General features: G+C 43.6%; 1 protein-coding gene across 2 annotated transcripts in view; it reads left to right on the forward strand.

Moving 5' to 3' along the window:
* Positions 1 to 18,169, forward strand: part of vti1a (vesicle transport through interaction with t-SNAREs 1A) — a 154,006-nt gene that overhangs the window by 46,330 nt on the left and 89,507 nt on the right. The window lies entirely within an intron of this gene.

Consider the following 18,169-nt stretch of genomic DNA (forward strand, 5'->3'; position numbering starts at 1 on the left):
TGAGCATGTGCGACATCGACAGATTTAATAATTCAAGTTCAGGAAGGAGTTTGCGCACAGACCGCCGACTTTTGATGTTCCCCTCTAAGTCGCACTCGCAAAAATTCATAAATACAATCTGCATTCCCTGCTTAAAAATGTTGTTTCATTTGTCTTGGCTGATCCAAGCAGCACGGTGCCATCCCGATTTCTCCAGTGTGTCAAATTCTGCAACACCCCAGATTTTTGATTCCACCCCAGTCACATCTTTCAGTCGAGTGGCTGGGTTTGATGTTTTGTCATACTTGCCTGGTTGGTGTTAAAAGAAATGGGCCATGGACTAACAGTTCTCAGTTCCTCCCGGTCCTGGCGTTTTCCCCCTATGATGACTGCGTGCCCCTTGACCCGCCTGTCACCGGTGGCCGTCTCATCCGCTGTGTGCGCAGCAAACTGAGAACAATGTGCGTTTATCCCGCCTCGGTTCCAAACACTCGGCTTCGCCCGCACCAGCTGTGGGGCGTATTTGGGCTGTGGCGGGGAAGCTTTGCCCTCCGTGTTTAATCCACCCCCCCCCCCCCTCCTTCACCCCGCTGTCGATACCAGCCCTCCGCTCAGATGCACAACCTGAAATGGTGAAGACTGCGGGGTCAGCTAGGGAAGAAAACTGCAAAGACGCAAGGAATATATACGGCCGTACACGCCAGACCCCTAAAAGCCTGATACATCATTGTCTCACATTCAAGGAAGACACGCAGCATAAGACGTAAAACAAGAAGCTATATTCATCCATAGGACCGGTGTAATTTGTCTCCTGTTCGTTTTTCTTACAATAACTATATAGTCCATATTACTGCTCCTCCGGCCCTGTCCCCATGCATAGTTGCATACTGTATATTTATTCTAGTGAGTATCTCCACAACAGCACATCATAACACTTCCAGACACCGGCAGGAGGAAATCCCACTCTATTTAGATCATAGTCCTGTTATATTGTTTATTGTACAGAGACAGAGAAAGTACACTGAGGGCTGGGATCCGTTTCTTTGCAAGCTTTAAATGGTTCACTTTCATAGTTCAACAAAGAGCTCATTTAATTCCCTCTCGTGCGCCCGCAAATAAAAAGCCTTTATTCCCACCCATTACGAAAATGGCAATTGTTTCCCCGATAAGCTTTTGGTTTTCAGATACAGTTGTGGCATCAGAAGAGGTCAAACTGAAATAATTGGAGCATTAAGTGTTTGTCCAATCAGACATTCTGTAGTCGTAGTGTAAATACTTTCCTCGCCGCAAACCTCAGCTCTCCGCAGACTTCTAAGCGCCACACTTTGAGCAAAGAGCAGTTGTGTGTCGTTATTTCGCAGTAATTCAAAGTTGCATTCCGATCCCGCGATGACACGGTGGCCCTTTAGGCACTGTAATTGACCAACAGGAGAAGGGGGTTGGGGACTTAAGGACTGTTTCTTTTTTAGATCCTGAACAAAGAAATGGCGTTCCAACTTTCGCTTAGCCCACCGTTGACTTTGACATCGACAGTATATCTCTTAATGACCAAGAACAAAAAAGCCAGGGTGCTACTAGGTCACATTGAAGAGGGAAAAGAAGTGCGCTCTTTGTTCTAAGAGTTGATGAATCTTCGTGCGGTATAATCTTTCCTCTATCTAATGTTTTCTCATTTTTTTAATTCCCCTATATCTCCATTGTATTTAGCGTAAAACAAAGGCTCACCAAAAGCAGCGAGTATCCTCAGAGGGATATGGAGGAGGCTATGTGGACGCAACGAGCTATATGCCACATGTGCCCCAGAGAACCACCGCTCTGTTTGTCTCATAAATAAAGTATAGAACTTCGTTAGTGGAGGGCACCGAGTTAAAAGAGCAGGCGCAGCAACATGCTGATGCAAGGGCTAGCCCAGTTAAAAGACAGCCTTAAACCGAGAGGGAGGGTAAGTAGTTACCCAATTTAAACGCATTTGAGTCACGGGTGTCTGAGAGGCCCAAAATGCCAAGGCGGGACTCTGCGTTGTATCAAAGGCGTGCCATGATTTTTGAATGATTTATGATTGCTTGTTTGGAAGCAGATGGCATGTCAGATAAGACACGCGAGTTTGCAGTGATTAGCGTTCTCCCTTTTTTGATTATAACCCATTGAAGAGCTTGAGTGTTGAGTGTTATACGCAGGTTGACATTGCACTGCATTGGAAATGCTTTTAAAGCAAAGCAAATTTGCACGTTACTTTGTATCGCATGTATTTTGTTTACAGTACGGCTGCAGCACCAGGTCACTGAATCGCAATAAAAGCAAGATGCTTCATGGTGTCACTGTCGATACAGTTAATTCCCTTTATTGCTGGTGCCGTTAAGATGTATGATCATTTAGTTAATTGTCAACACCTACTCTTGCCTTACATTTAGACTCTCCATTTATACATATTAATATGACATCAAGTCATTACTATCAGTGTGCTGAGAGCTTGAACACAGGGATGAGGGAGGACTATTAATGCTGGCAGTTTAGTCTTTTTATTAACATTGGGCACTGAATATCGTATGACAAACAGCGCACATGGCCGATCTACAAGCTCACATGCGTCACATCACGACACGTTGTGATCTTGTAGATCGAAATTTGTGGTTAGAGTACTGTAATAATTTTCTATGCTATAAAATCATCCTCTTGTTTGGACCTATTTTGTAAGCATTTGGCTTAACAAATTAGCTTAGATTGGCAGATGTTGGATGAATGCCTTTATAAAACATATTTCCCTCCATGAGAGTTCAGTAGACATGCATGCACGCACACACACACACACACACACACACACACACACACACACACACACACACACACACACACACACACACAAATGAAACTCAGCAGGCCAAACAAAGATGCAGCTGAGAAAAAAGGGAAAACAAGATTAAAAAAAAAAGCTACTTTGCATTTTAAAGGAGGTTGGCGACAAGTCCGAGTTCGCTTCCCAGGCTGCCGGTCCTGGCGTCGGGGGCCCAGCAATCGATGGTGGAAAATGAAAACAGCTCATTAGGGATTGATTTCAGCCCCGTTTAGATAAGCAGAGCGGGTCGGGGCCCAGCCCCCAGGGTCCCCCGGCTAGCCCAAAGTTCACGCCATGCCAGGTAGAGAGCAGCACCGCAGGCCATCAACTTTATTAGCACAGAGATAAGCTGATTAGACCTTGTCAATCAAAGGTGCCAATGACTCAATCGAGATCCAGGGCCTGCCTTTCTCTTTCTCTCTCTCTCTCTCTCTCTCTCTCTCTCTCTCTCTCTCTGTCTCGCTCCCTCTCCCCCTCTCTCTTCTCCCACTCTTGCGATCTCTCTTTTTGTGATAAATCATTGAAGCGACCAACAAAGCCGGCGAGCCATCGCCAGGCTAAGCTAAGCAGCCCTGCAGTTGTCACCGAGGCAGACGCACGAGGACCCTGTGATGATGTGACAACTATATTAAAGAGTACATCAATTTGTTTTAGAGCGGGTTTGATTTCCAACTGCAGTGGTATTAAAAGCGAGGGGGGGAAAAAGAGGGGAGGGCGAGCGGCTGTCGTCGCTTCCGCCGCCGCCGTCAAAGGCGATTCCAGCGGCAGAGCGCGGGGCGCCGGGGACAAGGAGAAATAAATAGATAAATGATTGGGGAGGAGGAGGAGGAGGGGGGTGCAAGATAAATAAATAAATATATTTTGTAAACATAAAAAAAAAAGAAACGGTTCTCGGCTCTCTTTTGAAGCAGAGCGTGGCTTTGAGACTTGCTGGGAGTCCATGGGCGCTGGAGTGGCCCAGTAACACAGTGTTCGCTTGTCCCCGACTCTCTCTCTATCTCCCTCTCCATCTTTATACGCGCTCTCTCTGTTTCTCTCTCTCACTCGCTTTATTTCTGCCTCTTCCCTCTAAAGATCAGTCTTGATGGTTCTTTTGGTGCCGGGCACCAAAGTGTGACGCTCGCTCTTCAAACCCCTGATGGCGAGAACTTAGGATATGACATAATAAAAGCTATATTTAGAAATACGCCAGGGAGTTATTTTAAGCACTGCGCTCCCTTGTCGATTTAGTGCATTCATTTCGAAATGAATGCACTGTAAAGATACAATTAATTACGTTTTTATAATTAATCGTGGAATCACGTCTTAATAACAGAAAGTTTAACACAGAAGAATGAGAAGTGTTTCGTTTGGAATTGTTATAGGTTTTTTATTGTCAGCACAATAACTATATTCTTTATCATTACATTTTTTCTCAGTTTTTATTATTGCTGAATAATGAGGACAGCAAATTATAAATTGAAATATATATATTGTTAAACAACATGTTTCATATTATAGATGTTTATGAAAATATTTGTGGTCCTGGCAATTGTAAATTTACAAATAGTAATGCAAAAGTATTATTTCTACAATATAAATTGGTGATTAAAATATAAATCACTGCAATGACTCAAATAATTACATATAGCCATAGTGATTTTTTTTCATGTTAACATGCAGTTGGATTTCCTCTCACTACTCTCTTTAGTTTTTCTTTCTATATTCACTGTTCTACAGTGTATTCTGAATATTTCAGTGAGTTCTTTTAACATTTCTTTTTTTAGAAAGGACAGTTTGCTAAAGTGGATTTCCTTGAGGTATAGAATTATAAATGGTTTAGCTTTTTCATGGGCTGATACAACTGAATGTTGTATTGTGTTTCAAAAAGAATATGGAAGTTATTCAATAATTGTTTGATTAATGAGGCTTAGAGCCTCGACGTTAAATATTTCACAGCTCGAGTTTTACTGCCGAGGAGAAAGGAGGTCTTTTATGAAACACATTTTTAGGGGAGGAGCTTGTTTGTCTTTTTTTTTTTTACAGAGTAAAAAAGAGAAACTAATTATAAAAATAAATCCCATAATTTAGCTTGAAACTATATTTCGGGAAAAAATATATATGCTCTAACGTATAACATTTTGCTCTCAGAAAATCTACCCACGGGTGAGCTGTTTATCGGCAAAGCCCCCCGGCGGATGAAAGGCGTCGCAATAATGATTTTTTCTCTCCTAATCGGGCCTTGTCAGCAAGGCGTCTTATCGTGGAGAGGAAAATGACACCGATCCTATCGAAGGGCCCGGAGTCCGAGTCGGCGGCAGCGTGTGCCCCCCCTCCCCCCCCCAACACACACACACGTACTCCCCCAATCACGGCCGGCCGCGGCCTAGCCATATCTAGCGCCGCCACAAACGGCGAGCGTCTCTTTTTTTCATGTGGACTTCAAAAACGGCGCGAGTCATTAAAATTGCACCCGCGTTCGGCTGCCGGGGATCAGCCGCGGCGCTGCGAAAATGGAATGTGGGAAGAGGAGACTCGCTAAATGTGCTAATTCTGTCCTCACATGTTTACGGCTTAATTTTAATCTGTTTGAGGGAGGAGGAGGATGGGGGGGAGGTGCGGCCAATTGGAAAGGGGGATGTGGGGAAAGCTTCGCATTGCAATAAATCGCCATTATCTTTGACACCATAGGACTCAGCTGTTCCCGAGGATTTAGGGGTCCACTGGCAACAGTGTATATCGCGGTCGCAATGAAAACAGTGTTTACGCTTGAACTGCGGTAGCTAAGGTGCAATCGCGAGCTTCAGCTTGCACAGACAAAAGGCCCAGACCCGCGCACAATAGCCAGCTAGCATACGGGCCCTCAATGGAAGAGCTGAACCAACATACTTGAGTGTGTGGTTTGTGTGTGTCTGTGTGTGTGCGTGCGTGCGTGCCGCTGTTTGCCTGTGTCCGTGTTTTTTATCCCAGTGCATCCGCAGGTGTTTGTCGCTGGAATCATGATGTTAGCTTAAGTTAAGTGGGGCTTCAGCAATGGCAGCCATATCAGAATGCATTGATGGAGGTGTTTGTTTGCGTGCGGTAACGCTAACCTGTCGCTGACTGCAGAGAAAAGCCCCTGCTTTAGAGGGGCCCTCCCAGTTAGAGGCTCTAGCATGCGTCTGAGTCCACGCAGTGAGCGCTACCAGAGATCACTTGCATTAACAGAATACACTGGATTCTCCTGTAATTAGACCTTTAGTCAATTATTTGCTCCAACAAAGCTCTGGATTATATCAACATAACTAGACGCTTTAAGTAATGATCCAACATGAAAGCTCATTGGTGCTCGCCGGCTCCGTTGAACATCAGACAACTTTACAAAGAAAAAAGGCTTTTCCTGCTAAGAACATAGGATCACCTGTATATACTGTAGCTCAAATTAAACGCAAATGTATATTTTAGCACGGTTTCAATAAAACATTCCGATGTTGAAGATGTATGTAGTTATATAGGTTCCATCCTTATCTCAAAAGTCCTAAACACCAGTTGCTGCTACGTAATATTCTGCCACTATATCTTAAAAGACAGCTTATTGGCAACCTCAAATCGGCTTATTTCTTTTTTTTTGTTGTTGCTATTTTGGGGTCATAATAACTAGAAAGATACCCCCTGCCTCCCTGAACGCACAAGAAAAAGTGTAGCATTGACCTCTGGCTGACACAGAAAGAGATGGAGGGGGCGATCACAAAGAGAGAGAGAGAGAGAGAGAGAGAGAGAGAGAGAGAGAGAGAGAGACAACCGAGGAGAGTGGCGTAGGGTTAAAGAAACACGGTTTCAGAAGGAAACGGGAGACAAAAGTGGAGACTATGGGCCCCCATGGGCGATTTAAAGAGCCCCTAGTACCACTGAGGCATTGAAATATAAAAACAAAACAAAAGAAGGGATTGAAAAAAATGAAGAGACTCAGGGGGAGGTTGGGTTTGTGCCACCACGCCGCCGTCTATCAGAAATATTAATTCTGTGCTAAGGAACGACACACAGGGCTGACAGTGGATCGAAAGGTGGCTGAAAATCAGAAACTGTTTGTACAGCAGCTAGGGGAGGAAAACGGAACGCGGCTTGCAGGAGAAATAACATCCGTCGTTATTTGTAGCACTAGTTTCCCTTTTATTTTATTTTATTTGTCAACCGAGGTCAACAAAAGCCAAAGCCCCACTTTGGCTTTTATTTAGCCAGCGTATACTGCCTTATTTATTTTATGTATTTATTTATTTATCTTTTGCAAGTTCCAGTTATCATATCACTGATCTGAGCATGCAGGCAAACACCTACTGTGCAGTGTGATGCATGCTGGTAATGACAACTGACTTTGAGTCAAATTATCACTATACTAGCAGAGTATCGTGTTGGAAATGTGTCAAGCACAGACCATTTTCTGCGGCACTAGACATTGGAAATGTTGCCTTCAGTTGGGGATGGGGCTAGGCAAATGCAGCAACATGAAGTGAAGGACTTGGAACAAACATGGCATGGACAGATATTGATGCTGAGGTTTCTACGTCTACACTGCTGCTACCCATAATAGCCATTCTGTTAGTTGTTCCGTACAAGAGTGTCTTGATGTGTTCACAGTGTATCAGCACTGTTTCTGTCAGTGCTATTGGCAAAATCTGCCTTGCACTGGTGCTTTTCATACAGTATGTCCACATGCTGATATAGTGGATTTGTTAGAGATTCTCGCATAATATCTTCATTTTTTCCCCCAATAGAAAAAGGTTTTGTGGAATCATACAATTTCATTTTTAGAGGGCAAATTGCATTTGGCAGTGATGTGATATAGATGTACTGTATCTTATAATAATATAGACATATAGTAGCTTTTACAGAACTGAATCGGTGGAGGTGGAGGTTTAAGTTTCTGTTGAAAGTTCCGTCACATTAAAAGCTTAACAAAAAATGATTTTGTGGCTGTTATTGACATTTTCCTTCTTGAAATGTATTGTGCTCTGGCGTCCAATTAAACTACCGCAGAGAAAAAAACGAATGTGTCTGGATCTTTCAGTCAGATAGCGCAGGCTTTTCCCCACCAACTTAAACAGTGTCTGAAGAGTGAGATGGAAAGAATGAGAGGGGGGACAACATAGCTGATTATGACCAGAAGGGTGAAAGGGAACATTGCCTGTCCTGAGAAACAACTAATCTTTTCCAAACATTCGCGTAATCAATTATATCTCCCACAGCCTTGCAGATACCATTTTTGATTTAACAAGCTCCTAGGAACGTGGGTAATTAATATTAGCTTACTTCTAAGCTGTCTGCTTTTGGCATTTGAATACAAGTGGTCCCATTGATTGTCCGTGGCAGGCTATAAGTTATAGCATGCAAAATTGTGTATGTAGAGTGTGACATTAAATTGAAATACTAAATAGGGCGAATTTGGCTCAATGAGAAAAATAGATGCAATGTGAGCTTTATCTAGTTTCCTATTCAGGTTCATCTTGGGACACTGGTTCATTAGAAGTTTATTTTATTTAATAGTTAATACATTTTATGGTTTTGATTTATCACCGCCGAAGAGTGTAGGAACGTGTTCTGGTCAGTACTCAGTATGGTGCTGGTAGTTAGGTAGGTAGGTAGGTAGGTACAGAGTGGAATAGTATGAGAGTGGCAACACTAGCGTTGACTCCCATTGTAACAATGGAATGCGGAAGTGCTCATTCTATCTCATTGGGATAGTTCCAATGTTTGGAAGTTGGAACTATAGCCCATATAGCCACACGCTTTGCGGCTAGATCAAAGCTCTCTTACTATTCCACTCGGGGAGTCGGGGTAGGTATACGTAGGTAGAATCAGGCTCATGACTCTCACAACAAACACCAATACCTGTGATAGATCCCATGTCAACATCAGTGGTGGACAGTAACAAAGCACATTTACTTGAGTACTTGAGTAATTTTCAATGGATTCTGTTACTATTGGGTGTGCTAAATACTAGAAAGGCATTGTTTTCAAGTTGGCGTCCACGATGGCTGCCGGGAACTAAAATACCTATCAACTGGGATTTAATATGTAAAAAATCGTAACAATTGTATGCATTTGGTAACTACTTTTGGATTTTGGCATGATGTTAGGTATGGGCATAAGGTTTTCAAAAACCATCACAAACTAATTTGGCTCACCCTCGTGGTCAGTTTGCAATGAAACCAATATATCAGGATATGGTTAACTTGAAACCCCAAATAATTGATAGAGATAAGAGATTTTTCAATGGATTCTGTTACTAGCCTATTGGGTGTGCTAAATAACATACTATGAAACTTATGAAACTATGTATTGTCTAGGATCGTGATTATGGTTGTCCATATGTCCTTTCCTCATTTTAAATTATATATTCTAGTTAAGTGATGAACTTTTTACTCCACTGTCCTAGCTGTTTGTTTATTTCCTTTACCCACTTAGTAATCTTTTGTCATTTTTTTGCGAAAGCATCAACTTTTGATGGTCAAAAAAATTGCAACATGTTGGTGCCAATGTAAGACAAAACCTAACACTAGTAGTAACTACACTGGCTTGCAAAGGTAAATCCAGTGGTGTGTGCATGAATAACTGCACGTCAGCATCTGCTGCTCTCACTAAGACCTGCATGGCCTCGCGTGTGCTTTGTTGTTGGCCTTATTTACTCAATGTGCTGTGTGTGACTGGTCACAGGTCACACACACACACACACACACACACACACACACACACACACACACACACACACACACACACACACACCTGCATTTAATGTAGAACTGCTGTCAGACACAAACATGTGGCCACCACTTTGACAGTGAAATGCTAGGCAAACAGCAGGCACAGTAATACAGAGGTGTAATGATACACAGAACAGTCAAGTTCCCCATATACAGTAGGATGAATAATTGATTCACCACATAAGCCCTATGTCTATTTTCGGAAGATTCTTGCGTGTTTTTGAACATTTTCGGTAATGTGTGAATGTTTTCGCCAATAATGACTTGCCCAAAATAGGGACTTAGTGGGTCATCGTACATGGGTGTCACTTGCATTAGGAGAACTGATCTACAGGTAGCCAAGCGACACAGTCGTACTTCGTAGTATAAACTAATAGAGAGGCCAATAGCAGTCACAATTTATGAAGCCCCCTGCTACCCCGCCAAGACCCACAATTATACTGTACAAACAACCACAACAGCGACACAGAAGCGTTCTCCGTCTGTCCGCGCTGCACTCCTCCTCAGTGGTAGCCTTGAAAAGCGGGTACATCCCACCTCAGCCCCCCCCCCCCACACCACACACACACAAACACACCCCAGTCAAAGGAGCTTTCTCCTTGGCCTTCCCCTTGCCTGTCGGAGAAGGGAGGCCTCCCGTTTCAGAACACCCGGGGAACATGAAACGGAGCCGGGCAGAGATGTCAGCTGGTCACCCCATCTGCCAGTCAGTGGGATGGTAAAGCTTTTGTCCTGGGGGGTATCCATAGGAGTGCTGTGTGTGTGTTTTGTGTGACTTTGGGAAGGGACGGTGAGCATCATCGTTTGGGCAAAAAAAAGAACAATTGGCCACAGGCAACCCGGCTGTATTTTGCTGCTTAGGTTTGTGACACGGCAGCAGAGCTTGTTGTGATGTTTTATATTCTGTCGGCTCAGTCCTTTCATGAGAATGTTGCTACGGGGGAACTAGTAATGTGTCGATGCTTGAATTTGAATTCTTGTCCATATAGGATGCCCATATTTTGCCAGAAAAACCATCAACTAAAGACATATACAGTAGCCCTCTGTTTTCTGATGAGCGTAAAAATGTCTGTGTTGTGTAAAGTGCCACATTTTCTTTTTTAATGCCACAGGGACACAAATATATACGCGTTCAAGAACTGTCCTCAACAATTTCACACCTTTCTCTCCCTTCTTATGGAAATCACAGTTGGCAGAGGCGCTCGTCAGAATTCTAAGTTGCTTGGAACTTCTTTCTCTGTCCTGCCACCCCCACCACCGCCACACCCGCTAAAGAATATAACCTTGGCAGTGCAAACAGTTTGACTCCCATATAAATGAAGTGACGTGCATAGTGGATGGCAAGCCGGCCGCCTTACTGGCTGGCTCCATCCAGGGGAAAATTCCACCCGTGCATTCTACCGTTCGGTAGATAGGCCGCGCCCTTGAGCTACCGTAGGGGGAGACGCTGCCTGCTCTGTCTCTGCAGAAGGTGTCGAATGAAGGGCTGTGTGCACACAGACAGACACACACACACACACACACACACACACACACACACACACACACACACACACAAGTGGTTTAAGCCTTTGGACGGGTCTGTATAAGCCCCAGAGTTCCTGAAAAGAGGACACACACAGACAGTTATTTATTTACCACCGAGTTTTGTTTTTATTGTTGCGCTTGCCGAGGATATCGGCACAACAAGTTAATATGGCCGTGCACTCATGAGCCTGCGTGCATGAGCATGAGAGTTCTTTGTGCACGTGTTCATTTTTGAACGATGGGTGATTTCACCATCAGCTAAAATTCTAATTTATAGATACAAAGTAAGCCCATGTCCAGCGCCGTAATAATAATTTCTCCGTGTCAACTCCGACTGCGGAACGGCATGTAGAAATATCCTCTTAAGTGGTGGACATATTCCCCGTGCTCACATCACTCACTCTCACCACATGATATATATAGTGGTAGTCCTGTAGGGCTGATGTATGCACAGCACTGCACAGGCAAGTCCTCCCTGAGTGAATCTATGATCTCGGGTTACTCAATCATCAATCAGGGCTCGCTGCAGTGTACTGTACTGTACCGTCGCCCGTCTTTTAAAGTGCACTTGCGAAGGACTGGCTAACATGGCCTAAGGGACGCTTGCCTTGGTCTGGGCTATCTCAGGTTTGATGTGAATATGTGCCTAGTTAAGACGACACACAGAACACAGAGATTCTGCATTGATATTGCTGCGTTTTTTATGTTCATTTATGAGCCAGCTGATTTCAGGAATGTGTCTTTTCCCCTTTTGGATTCTGTGGGATTGGACACATAAGTACCATTTGATTCATGCTTTCTTTTTCTGCTTTTCTCCCATTTTTCTTTTTCTCTTGGTTTCTGTAAAGTGAATCTAGATTTTTGATTTGCATTCTTTCTTTGTTTTCATTTTGTGCATAGTGAATAATTGCTAGAGGAAAAAATATATTTCCTGCAAAATGTCACTGGAATAAAAAGGCAGCAATACGACACCCTTTAAAGTTTTTCTCATATTTTGCATCAGCAATCTTATAAAAAAAATTCCCTGACCTTTTTCCAGTGTGTGAAAATAGTAAAAAGGAAAAAAAGCACCTGTGTAAAATATTTTGGAAAACCTTTGGCTGACATTATTGTCTCTGCCTTAAGTGCTGGCAGCGTGTTCCTTAAATCTCAGAATAATGCCCCACATCAAACTAAACACATCCACAATCAGGTTTATCTGACAAAATGCAAGGGCTTCAAATTCCACATTTCAGACGGTCATGCAAGGGGAGAGCAGAGCAGGCAGACAAAAGAAGGCAGTGTTACACAGTCATATCCTCAATGTTAATTGAACTCCTTGAGAGTGTGCAAATGTAACTAAGTGGACACCAATGTGGGTACATTTTTGCAGTCGAGTTAAAAATGGGTAAATTAACACTGGGAATTTTACTGTGTTTAACAATATCCGCAGAATCAAAAGGTAAATATACATTTTGTTTCCCCCAAGTCGAAAACTTTGAATTCATCATATTATCCGGAATAGCCATTCAAAAAAAACAAAAAGATATTGCAGCGATAGAGATGCATGCCAATTTCCCAGTGTGCTTGAAGTCAGCTATTGTACCAATTTAATGAGCTGTTTAGACTAGTGACCGGCTGCATTCTATCTGTAACAGCCTGCTTAATGCATAATTGTTATTGCCAGACGTATGGAATTCATGCAAATGGTGTGTGTGTGTGTGTGTGTGTGTGTGTGTGTGTGTGTGACTGTGTGTGTGTGTGTGTGTGTGTGTTTATGCTTTAGAATAATTGCATTCCAGGCGGCACTGTTTAGTGTTTACTGTGCATGCATACGCACACATGCGCGCACGTACACACATGCAGGCACACAATCTCACTTAAAGGACAGATGAAGTTATTAGTATATTGAGATGCTGTGTTGTTCATCGTGTGTGCATACGCACCTGCGTATGTGTTTACGTGTGTACCGTACGTGGACGCGGCCGGCGGTGGCGGCGTTTTCGAACATGTCCGTCCCCGTCCCCCCTCCCCTACCCCTCCAGTCTCCTGTGACAGGTTCACCATGCTCTCCAGGGGAGGCCTTCACTCCCAATTTAGGCGCAAGCGTCATCAGATGACAACAATGGCTCCGGCACCCTACCTTTTTGCGATACGACTACAGTTAACTTAACAAGGTTCGATATGTGAGCTCCATCTTTGATGTAATTGATTTCAACGGGTTGAGCATCTTCCCCCTGTGGAGTGTTTTTTTCTTTTTTTCTCTCCCTTCGGTGCATCTGTCAGGCTGATCCTCAGAGGGAAATGTAGGTCATTTCTGTCACATTTTAAAAAGAAAGGAAAAAAAAACTCATTACTGTCTTTTATCATATTTTACATTTACAAAGAATCTGAATTAATTTTATACTGTACGTGCTTGATGACCAGCATAGAGAAAACATTTTATGCAGGCTCAACCATCAGTCAATTCTGATATTCAAATTGTTCAAATTGTTCACAGTCAAGATTGCAGTCATGTGTGGCCACAGTGGACATACTGGAGCGGTTGACCCGAACCACTTGAAACCTTGCATCCCTATTCTGGGGGACCATTAGCCTAAAATAGCAGATGTACAAGTATCAGCCAAAAGTACAATTGACAAAGTATTGAGGGGTTTAAGTACAGTATGTAGTCGTGGTCCCTGCGTCATCTCCCTCTCAGCTAAGGGGTCCTTGGCATGAAAAACTGCTGAAAATAGCCCCATCTACAATGTTGTGAGTTTGCAGATCTGCCATTTTAGCCCAATGTTTGCTTATTGTGACATGCCCAGAACAGGGATGTGAGGGTTCATGTGGTTAAGCAGAAGCGGAGCAACATCACAACCCATCTGGCCAGCAGGTCCTGCTTGTTTCAGCAACTGATCATAATAGTCAGCAGCAGAGCAGAAATCAAAGCACCCCCCGTCGTCGACCTGTTAGGAACGTGGTCAGTGGTCACTCCACCAGCAAATGTGGCATTTCAATATGTTCAACATTCACCTGCCGCCTTCTCACTGGCCACATGTCACCATGAGTGTAGAGCTTTTTGGAGACTGACGATGCATTTCGAGAGTGTGAGCTTATAGATCTGCTATTTCCGTTGAATTTGCATCCCAGAATCGCAACACCAGGTGGGGGTTCATGAGATTCAAAAGAAATGAAAAAGAAGTTGGACGCATATTACAGCAATGAAGTGAAAGAAGCCCTTATTACAGCATTGATTAAAAGTCTCACTAGATTCTATCCATGAGACGGTATCTTTCAATGTGTCTATTTTCCTCAGATGCTGATCATGCTGATCATGACCTACAGCACGGGTGCCAATATTGGCACAGGGGAGGGTGGTCACTGACATAAGTGTCTGAGAGAGATGTTTTATTTTTGCGAACGCAGTGAGCACTTACTACCAGTAAGACGCGCAAACGCGGGAAGCGAACGCAGCTGAGACCCTGCAGATCATGTCTGTCTGTCTGTGTGTCTGTCCCGCTTTTACTGTATATGTGGACCTGGCCCCTTTTGTGCCCATATATGGAGCTGAGTGACTGCTGATGCAACACACTCCATATTTGGACGTATAGCGGGACAGACACACACACAGACAGACAGACATGATCTGCTAGGTCTCATTGCGAACACAGTGATTGCGAACGCAGTGATTGCGAACGCAGTGAGCACTTACTATGAGACCTAGCAGATCATGTCTGTCTGTGTGTCTGTGTGTCTGTGTGTGTGTGTGTGTGTGTGTGTGTGTGTGTGTCTGTCCCGCTATCCAAATATGGAGTGTGTTGCATCAGCAATCACTCAGCTCCATATATGGGCACAAAAGGGGCCAGGTCCACTCAGCTCCATATATGGGCACAAAAGGGGCCAGGTCCACATACAGTAACAGCGGGACAGACACACAGACAGACAGACAGACAGACATGATCTGCAGGGTCTCAGCTGCGTTCGCTTCCCGCGTTTGCGCGTCTTACTGGTAGTAAGTGCTCACTGCATTCGCAATGAGACCTAGCAGATCATGTCTGTCTGTGTTTCTGTGTGTGTGTCTGTCCCGCTATACGTCCAAATATGGAGTGTGTTGCATCAGCAGTCACTCAGCTCCATATATGGGCACAAAAGGGGCCAGGTCCACATATACAGTAACAGCGGGACAGACACACAGACAGACAGACAGACAGACAGACATGATCTGCAGGGTCTCAGCTGCGTTCGCTTCCCGCGTTTGCGCGTCTTACTGGTAATATTAAGAAGTATTCAAAAAAGTTTAGACTGTGAAATGAAGTCCCCTCACATCTATATATAAATTACACCCTGCATATAATTCTACATTCACTCAAACTCTGGGCTCCGAGTCTGTGTGAAAGAAAATAGGTCACATAAAAAGGTTATGCACAGCCTACAGACAATCAAAATCAGATGGAAATGTTAAATTTTTATGTGGTCACATACTTAAACTTTATGTTGATACGGCACACTGATTATCAAGAAAATTTAAACATGGCACTTCATGTCAAAAAGGTTGCTGACCCCTGACCTACAGTATAGTCGATCATGTTAAAACCTGCCATTTCTGTTCACATCCTTAACTCTCTTGATCAAGCTTGAATAAATCTGACCAAATCTATCTCAAGTAAACAAAATGCATCGCTGTTGCTTTGGACAGAAACTTTGTTAAATGTGTAATGTATAGTTCATCATATTCTTTCATTAACCACTATCAACTTGGTGGACAATTGCAATAGCTTTTATAGATTTTCTAAAATATTGTAAATGGCAGATCTACAGTACAAGCTGAAAGGCCTTGCGGTGTAATCTCTTAGATCTGCCATTGCTGCACAAAGTACAACAGTATACCATAGCATCCCTATCTTGGTCACGCCATAATGAGGCAACATTCACCGACAATAGCAGATCTACAAGCTTACAACACGTGACTTCTATCGGAAAGTACATTTTGTGTATAGGGGAAAAGAGAGGGGACTGTGTACTGTATAGACCCCTGGGGTAGCCCGGTCAACACACTATATACTGTAGGGTTCAACTGGTTAAGTGGTAAAAGCGCCTAACGCTTGGTGAACTGTCACAGTAGATGTGTGTGTGCTTGTACTGTATGTATGTTTTGGAGGAGGAGGGGGGGTTGCACTGGGAGACGAGGGCCGTCATGGGCCACCTGGATTTATTTGGGCCATCCAAGACGGGCCCCATGGCCGCCTGGGGCCCCCATGGCCGCCTGGGGCCCCTCTTGGATTTGTCCGCATCGGGCCCGCTAGCAGAAGGTGCCTCCTCACCACTCACACCTGAGCTCTCTCCCAGCCGGGGACCATCTATCTCCCCCACCCCCCAATACACTCACTCCCTCCTCTCCATCCATTCTACCCATTCCTTCCTTCCTTCTATTCCCTTGTTGTTGTTTATCTTTTTGTTATTTATATATATCACATACTCATTTTTGTCTTCCATCTCTCTCTCTCTCTCTCTCTCTCTCTCTGTCGTTCTCTCGCTCCATGACCTGGCCTACTTTTACCTCTCTCCACTGCTGACCCTTTGATGTCGGCCACGTTAGTCCCTTCCACAGATCATTGGTCCATTTTGAAACGTTTACTTCACTCACTCCACTCCCTGTTTATGTATACATTTCACAGAAGGGAAATGTATTAATTTAATGGTCAGCAAAGTCTCTCTCTCTCTTTCTCTCTCTCTCTCTCTGTCTTTCTCTCTCTCTCTCTCTCTCTCTCTCTCTCTCTCTCTCTCTCTCTCTTTCTCTCTCTCTCATTCTCTTGTGTGTTAGTTTATCATTTGTAAATCACACTCACATTCAGTCTTTCTCGATGGTTCACCCATCTCTTTTGCACATACCGCCTGTTCTGTTGATGTTTTTCCTAAGTGTCTCTTGACTTAATTCCTGGAATAAAGGGAGGCTTTATTCAGTCAGGGAAGAAAAGGTGTTTGCCTGTCTAGTGTCTGCTAGCATCTTTTTCATTTAGACTTGAAGTGATGGAGATGCAAAAGTGTGGAGGCGTGTACATCTCAGAAGAAGTCAAAAGCTGCAGAGCTGACGAGACGCTAACTCAGCTGCTTTGTTTTGTAAAGGTAAAACCAAGCCGAGATTGACACCGCATTCATACATCTGGTTGGGTTTTCTTTTTGTATTTGCGGGATGTGAGAAACAATGTCATTGATTTATAGCCGTATCGTGGCAAGATCCTCAGATATTCGGGTCTGAAAGTCAACGACTGGGTGTGCTTCATCTTCCTGACCTGATCTGCAGATTCACAGAGCAAAACACAGACTCTGAATCACTGCAAATCAAAGGGCCTAATGTCAACCTTGGGATTTCAATGCAGATTTGTAATGTGATGTTCCAATCTCCCAAGCCCCCCGTCCCACCTTCCACCCCCGTCACTGGATCACATTCTTTTTTAACATGAAATTCACTTTTTAATCATATTCAGCTATATACTGTATAGGGCAGTGTTAAGGATCACCAAATTGATATTAATTTGGCTGTTGACACCCCATTTGAAAATACTGTGCCATAAATCATTAGCTAACATTTGTCAACATGTTTTGATAATGCCATCGTCAAATTCAATGTGCCAACACGCTGTGAGCTTGTAGATATGCTATTTTTCAATGGCAAAAAATAAGTGTTTAAACGTTTTTTCATTTTGCTGGGGACCCCTTGGACCCCTTTCATGGACTCATGAACATCCTTGGACTCCACTTTGAGAAGTAGTGTTTTGGCGAAACATGATTTCTTCTTAAATATGGTTAGGTAATGCATCTAAAATTCAAGTCTCAAGGGGACTCACATTTCCACTTCTTTATTTGGCACACACGCACACACACACACACACACACACACATACACACACACACACACACACACACACACACACACACACACACACACACCTCATCAACACATTTCGTGAAGACTCTTCATCAGAGCGTTCGTAGCACACATATTCAACTCAATAGGTTGAGGGCCATGATTTCTTCTACAATGTAGGTATTTTTTTAGCACACTTACTTGCATAAGCAAGCAGTCAAGCCCAGAGTATCCATGCCAAAGTCACACACTTTTATTTTTAAATCCTCGCCCCACAGTATGAGG

This window comes from Protomyctophum bolini (assembly GCF_963924005.1).
Source record: "Protomyctophum bolini genome assembly, chromosome: 18".
Taxonomy (NCBI): Eukaryota; Metazoa; Chordata; class Actinopteri; order Myctophiformes; family Myctophidae; genus Protomyctophum; species Protomyctophum bolini.